The 7,655-nt window shown below is 44.2% G+C and overlaps 1 protein-coding gene across 1 annotated transcript in view; it reads right to left on the reverse strand.

The window, feature by feature from the left end:
- LOC118309898 (cadherin-22-like) overlaps positions 1 to 7,286 on the reverse strand; it is a 134,019-nt gene extending 126,733 nt beyond the window's left edge. Inside the window, exon 1 of the mRNA XM_047332949.1 lies at positions 7,015 to 7,286. The gene's annotated coding sequence lies outside the window, so the exon portion shown is untranslated. The remainder of the gene's footprint in view (positions 1 to 7,014) is intronic.
- Positions 7,287 to 7,655: the final 369 nt, after the last annotated feature.

Below are 7,655 nucleotides of genomic sequence, written 5' to 3' on the forward strand. Positions count from 1 at the left end.
TGCATGTTGACTGTTTACTTATTAAAATGACCCCAAAGCCTCCTCTCACACTGGGTCGAATGCATAAATCTGAGAAAAGCAAACAAAACAATATAATAATAACTGATTATTCTTCACATCACCTCTAATCCTTTGTTCATTTCAGTCTCCTTGCATACAAAAAAACCAAATCCCCTTATATTTGTGCACAAATGTGTGAGTGCACGTGTGCGTGAGCATGTACAGTATGTGCGCTGTGATTCATCGCGGCTGTGTGTCTCGGCGCACATCAAATATTTCAGCATCAAAAATGCGGATGACTTCCACTACCTTGGCAGCCTTCATCCCTCCAAAGCCGACACTGATGCAGAAATACACCACCGCGTAAGCTCTGCCAGTGGGGTTATGCCAAACTGCGAGGAAGAATCTTTGTGAACCGTGACATCCAGGTGAAGAACTGCCTGTTCACAAGTCAGTTGTTCTTCCCACTCCAGCGCAAGAAGCACAAAACTAGACCGGCAGACGAGCTACAGAGGGCAGACCGACTACCCGGATGCCATCACCAGAGATGGAAGCTTGCCTCCAGGAAATCGTGCACACAAAGACAGAGCATGAGCACACTAGGAGGAGCTGAGCATGAGGAACAATTCTTCAATTATCAAAAATGATCAGATTAAGAATCAAAACGCCATGAAAATTCACATAATATCAATCAGAGACATGAGGATACAAGGCAGCAAAAATCCATGCTTTCGATGCTGTAAGATCTTGAATTTCAACACTGACACAATGCTCATATGTTTGCTGTCAACCTAAATATAACTCATTTTTCTCATGTCAATGCACTGCCTGAAATTATTTCCATGTCTCAGCAATTGCGTTAGTTTCACTAAAGGACTTCGTCTTCGATTCGCTGCTCAGAAGGTCCTTTGATTATTTCATTTACTGTACATTTGAATTTATGATTTCAGATTTTGTTTGAAATCGCCACTCAGTATCATTAAGTTGGCTTCAAATGGCATGGCCAATAACCTATCAACCAGCCTCCCTGCATCATGGGGACATTTAACTCAACCACTGTCCGCATCTCGTAATCATCCATGTTCTCCTTTCGTTGCTCTTTTGTCGTTGGGCGTTACACAATGTCATGGTGCCTGCGACATTTCAAAATATGAATCTAACCATTCTGATGCAGTTTTTTTTCTTTCAAAAAATATGCTGTATAATCATTACAACAAATCCTTTGAGCTGCTTTCAAATGCAAATACATAATCATCAAAGCACCCATCTGAAACAGCAGATGACCATGAAAGAATATGTTGGGTATTTAAGAGTGTCGGCATGACTGAACCGTCTAAATGAACTAAACATTTTTATTTTTTTTTTACAGAATTTGCCAAAGGAATGACTTTTCTAAAAAATGTCTAGACTGGATTTTTCACATGGCACAAAATGCAATAACACCTACAGTAGTCATCTGTGTTGGGTTTTTTGTTTGTTTCTGTTTAAAGGCATTTCAAATATTACATTTCATTTTTGAGAAAGAAGATAAAACAATTAATACAACGGTCATGTCTGCATGCTAACGTTTGGATTACAGCCGGAGCCAGCAGGTAGCTTAGCTTAGAAAAAGGACTGGAAGAAGAGCGAAGCAGCTAACTGCGCTATACCTTCCGACCCGCACCTCTAAATTTTTACGAACACAATATTCGTTCGAGCTCACAACTCCCCATTAAAAAAACCACAACTTGTAATGAATTAAAATTCTGTTTGAAATTACACATAGGCCTAATTTGTTGATTAGAGAAAGTTAGAAGTGCTGGTAGGTGTATTTTGGAACTTTGGATAGAATCAGGCTAGGCTAATATTATTACATGCTTGCCGTATCTTTCTATTTAGGATTCACACATGACAGTGGCATGAATGTTGTAAAGAAAGGCAGGCTAAAATATTATTTCCAGAATATTGAATGACTGGTGAACACACATGACCATGTTGATGATACTGTATGATACTCCATTCTAATCCTTACAGCGAGCTAATATCTAACAAAGCTGAAACAATGGCATGGGGGGGGGGGTTTGGGGGGAGAGAAGAAGATCTGTATTCGTAGTCTATTTCATCAAGAAGTAAAAGCATCAAGAAAACTGGCAGTTTCCTTAGAAAAGCCACAGTACTCGAAAAATTTGTTTGATCAAAGTGTTGCCCTGCAACGCTCTCCTTGAAATCAGGTGCAAACAGGACTGGAAAATCTACCGTGGAGTCTGTCCACAGCCCTGAGCCCCGCTCGTCTCCTCCCACCCGGCGACTGCCTGCATCACAGAGCTTAGGAGTGGTTGATGCAGTCGCTGCCCAGAGGGGTAATGAAGTGACTAAGGGCTGACCGTCGACAAGACAGCAGGACTGAGCAGTGAGGAGTGTGAAAATGTGTGTGAGAGACAGAGAGACACATTGTGTGTGTGCGTACACTGCGTATGCTGAGAGGAACCAGGCAACCTAACCACGGGTTCAGATCAGTTAGTTGGCCTAATCGGTCCCCTCTGTTAGCCATAAAGATCCTCTGGTTTACCCCTGTATCAGTCATCTTTACTGCCACACTACTGCCATCTGTCAGCCCCATTCTCTCTCTCTCTCTCTCTCGGTGTGTGTGTGTGTGTGTGTGTGTGTGTGTGTGTGTGTGTGTGTGTGTGTGTGTGTGTGTGTGTGTGTGTGTTTGTGTGTTTGTGTGTGTGTGTGTGTGTGTGTGTGTCAGCCTCCTTTTCTCTCGGCCTCCCCATCTCCGTCTCTGTCTATCCAAGCCACCCCCCCCCCCTTAACACTACATTTATGCTCCAGCCTGGTAAACGGTAATCAATGTCTCACAACGGTGGACTGCTTCATCCAAACGATTTCTCAGGAGGGCTGTGAGTGTGTCTGTGTGACAAAAAAAAAAAGGGGAGAGAGAAGGAGAAATCATAACAGAAACAAAGGGTGAAAAGCGGGGAGAGAGTGAGAGAGAGAGAGAGAGAGAGAACTTTTACAGTATGTACTAGGGATGTGGGCGATTTTGCCGAATCAATGGTTAAAAGCTGCTACAACAGAAATACCCGTCGCTTATACAAATTATTCATATTTCATTAATGTGTAACGTCAGTCATCTACTGCACGCGACAGCCCCCTTCTCCCCGCACTACTGCCTGGATGTTGTAAATAGGCTTGTCAAAATAGCGCATTAATTTTGATTAATTGATCACAGAAAAATAATGTGTCAAAAAAAATAAACATAGATTAATCGCACTCTGCGATGCCCCTTGACCCCCATATGGGGTTGAAATAATTCTTCATCTACCTGTTTCCAGTCAGTAGGTTCTATAGTTTAACAAACTTGCGATTCATTTTCCCATACGAAATAGTCCGACACTCCTGTTCCACTACGGTCCCAGATTTTCTGAGGAGGAAAACTGAGTCGGGGAATCAGCAGGTGAACTTGTCTCGCTTTCTGTGTGACCTTGTTGCTCAACGTTTCAGGGGGGAAACTAATTTTCCCCACCCGACCACAAACTTTGACATGGAACACTCATAAAGCACAACAAAAGCATGAAGCATAAACTACGCAGGGATGCACTGATGAAATCGCAGCACCTCATAACTCTAATATGAGGTGTGTGATTAATTTAGATTAATTAATTGCAGAGCATGATATTAATTGATTAAAAAAAATGTAATTACTTGATACCCCTGGCTGTAAACCACCAAGGTGAACAGTGGAGCAGGTGAAATCTCATAAAACATCCGTGGTTTGGAAGAATAATGATCGAGAAAAATGAAAATAAGTGTTGTTTGTTGGCCATGTCAGAACAAACTGATATATCTAACCACATGACTGGAACATTGTGTGACCACATGCGCATGTTAACTCGCCAGGAAATGTTATTTGTTAACTTTTATTGCTGGAGTTGCAGGACAATGTACCGCAGATTTCATCGGCACTTAAAATTCAAATTGGTTATTGAACAATATGATAAACGGTTGAAAATGGCTTCTAAATACATGCAATATTATTTCTGACAACATTTTACCTTATAGATTAGTCTATATTCAAATGTATGTTTTCATCAGCGTGGAAATATGTCCTCCCTGGTATGTAAACTCATCTGTGGTAACACAGTTTTCTATGTAAGTAAACTTCTTTTATGTGTACGTTACATTTGTGTGGTTCTCCGTGTGTGTGTGTGGTTCTTCGTGTGCGTGTGTGTGTGGTTCTTCGTGTGCGCGTGTGTGTGGTTCTTCGTGTGCGCGTGTGTGTGTGTGTGTGTGTGTGTGTGTGTGTGTGTGTGTGTGTGTGTGTGTGTGTGTGTGTGTGTGTGTGTGTGTGCGTGCGTGCGTGCGTGTGTGTAGAAGGATGTGTGAAAATGCCTGGAATTGGCACGGACACCAGAAGCCCACAGTAATGCATTCACTTTTGGTACATAAATCACAATCAGCCCATTCTGCCATCTGGGTTACTGCTACATGGCCCCTGTAATGTACACGCTGGTTAGACCACCAGCTGAATAAATGAGGAGTCCAGGATACCAAGCAGATACATGTCTGTAATGGACAGTAAGGTAGCAAATGTATTCTGTTTCATTTTTTCCCTTGCAGAGAAAGAAGTTTTATATTCCACATCGCCTCACAGCCGTGTGCACAACCTGCACACATCTGTCAACCAGCCGATCTTAAAACATGTTTATGAAGCCTCGTCATAAAAATCCACCACACGTAAGATGGGCTTGGTAAATAAGACAGTGATTTTGCATGATTAATATACAATAAAAACAGCACAATCAGAGGCATATGTTCAATTTTTTAAATAAATACTGAATACTTCACTATTCAGGCAGGATTTTCACATCATTTATTTAGGGATATTTATAAACTCATTAATTTCAATACCTTGATTATACTGTTAATAACCAAATAGATAAGAACAATAAATCATTGGAGAATCACAGAGAATTCTGCCTTCGATTTGCCTTAAGTTTTGCTGATCTCCACGCCAAGCAATTTCCATCCTATGTTGTAACCAGGGAAATCAATTTTCCAAACATAGGGTCAACAAAGGTTGTGGCTCTCACCCAGAGGTCCTGCCTCTTTGACTGATCCCTGGGCAGATCGGCTCTAATTGGAAAATTAAAGTCCTTGATTGGCTATTGGGACAAGAGGCATTTCTCTCACTTTCCCAAACACCAATTAGTGCGGGATAAATGGTAAACTGAGCGTGCCAGCACTCTCGCAAAAGCACACACAGTTCCCATATGCTCACACGCATGCAAGACACGTGCACACACACCGATACACACGATCGACAAGATCAACCACCCTAAAGGAGTAAACTTGAGCACCTCTAACCTCAGCCAAGGTCGCTCAGTAATACCCAAGCTTAAAGTGTACTGTAACCCCACGGCCACAAATCATATTCTGGTAACATGAAGCGCCCGCGTCAACACACACACACGCGCACGCACACGCACACACACACACACACACACACACACACACACACACACACACACACACACACACACACACACACACACACACACACACAGTATTCCTGTTGGGAACAGGTTGTATTTCATCCAGATTCCACAGAGACGAAGGGTCTGCCCCACAACAAAACAAATATTAAGTCGGAATGGAAAGGAGTCAAGTCATGTAGTTGTGATACACATGTGGCAGTGCAGTCTCTCTGATGGAACATGTCTCACGAGCTACACAGATGCCATATTAAGCAAATCCAAATGTCATATCTGCAAATGGGTTGTGCTGACAGAAATCGCACGAGGCAGCAGAGCACAATGAAAGGTTCTGAAGTAGCTGCTGCTGAGAAAAGCACGTTGCAACAAAATTTGGTTCTTGTCCAGCAAAATGTGTTAGAGCCAACAGAACCGAGATTGCAGCTGATACTAATTCGGTCTGTGAACATCCATTAAATCCACGTGGAGATTAAAAACGATTCAAATATTTAACATATGTGACTAAACGCTCAAGTAATCTGCGTTAATGTGGATGTGTTCACGGCAGAGATCGACGTAATCAAAGGGGCGGGGGGGAGAAAGATAAAGAACCGACCGCTATTTGAACCACCATATTCTCATTATGACACTTTTAAACGATGTTAATCTGCAACAATTGAACGTGTTCGGGATTATCACTAATCATCACTGTATTATTGTTCCAAATTAAAAACTGTTTTGATTGGGTAGTGGAATTTTGTTATTTCTTTTCTTCAATCTGCATTCAGCAGCGTGGCTTCAGTGCACGGTGGCACACATCCAACTTCCGAACTCATCCTGCTGGCGCATCAAGTGGCTGCGGTGCTGAGGAAACCGCATCCCAGTGTGCGGGAGACGCATGCAATCACTTTGCACCGATGTAATTTCATTAAGGACAGTCAGCGGTGCTACTGCTGCTATACTATTATTAGGGCTGTCCCGCATCTCTACACACATTTCTACTCTCAATCAAAAAGCTGGCTGGAATTTCAAGTTGTATCTTTCCAATTTGCACAGCCAGGCCACGAGACCTGCAAATGCGCGCACGTGCGCAAGATTTCACGGTGCTTTTTGTGTGTTCTCATGATGAACGTGCGGTCATATTGCGCGCGTGGCCAGTTTCAAAATTGCCCCCTATGTGCATTTGCGTTTAATGCGATCGGCATCACGACTGTTTCCCCTCGTTGGCCACCGACCGCACTACTGGCCGGCCGTCAATTCTGGTGCAAGTGGCAACAAGTTAGGAGATGATGTTCAGCCATGAAGTGAGGACGAGCGAGGTCCAGTGGAACAGAGGAGCAGACCATGGTCCGTCTCCTCATACATGCGCGCGCGCGCGCGCACACAAATGCACAAAATTGCATTAATGCAAATTTACCTCTAATGCAGTGCGCACAAAAGTCCCACAGTGCAATGTGGGAATGCATTAAAAAAGGGGGGGGGGGCAAGTCCGGCCACGTCCCCAGCACAGTGAACTTTCTCGTTTAATTAAAAACAGCACCCCCGTCCAAAGTCTTACCTTCGTTATCCCGTGTCGGAGACAAACGCCTCTGGCGTGACAAGTTGCAGGGGCACGCCGTGGCGGGGTATTCAACTTCGCCGCTGCTCCCGGAGTGAAATGAATAGGATCCTCTGCGCGACAGAAAACCAGAGGGACGTGACGCTCGGTGCGCGCCGGTCTGCCGCCGCGCTGCGCGTCTGGAGTCTCCGTGCCGAGAAGCGCAAGGGAGAGCTCTGGACGGCCGAGCCGTTCTCGGCACTGCGCGGAGTGGAGTGGAAAGCCCCTGGTGGTGATGGAGGGAACCTACACGGGAGAGAGGGAGAGAGGGACGGAGGGAGGGGGAGAGAGAGAGGGGGGGGGGGGGGGGGGGGGGGGGGTGAGAGAGAGAGAGAGAGAGAGAGAGAGAGAGATAGGCGACCTCTGGCAATGGTGGGTAAACTCTCAAACATGGGTGGCTTCACCTTACCTTATGATTTGGGCATAAAGGCATGAGTACTCGGTGTTGGTATATTGTCATTGAGAGGAAAAGGGTGCCGAGACGTGAACTGAATCCATAAGTTCCAAAGCAACAATCATTTACAGCACGTTTCCAAATTTGATTTTGTTGAATCAGCTCATTCCCCACTGAGAGGTACAAAGGAAAGTCCAGATTTTAATCT

This window comes from Scophthalmus maximus, chromosome 6, assembly GCF_022379125.1.
Source record: "Scophthalmus maximus strain ysfricsl-2021 chromosome 6, ASM2237912v1, whole genome shotgun sequence".
In the NCBI taxonomy this organism is placed as follows: Eukaryota; Metazoa; Chordata; class Actinopteri; order Pleuronectiformes; family Scophthalmidae; genus Scophthalmus; species Scophthalmus maximus.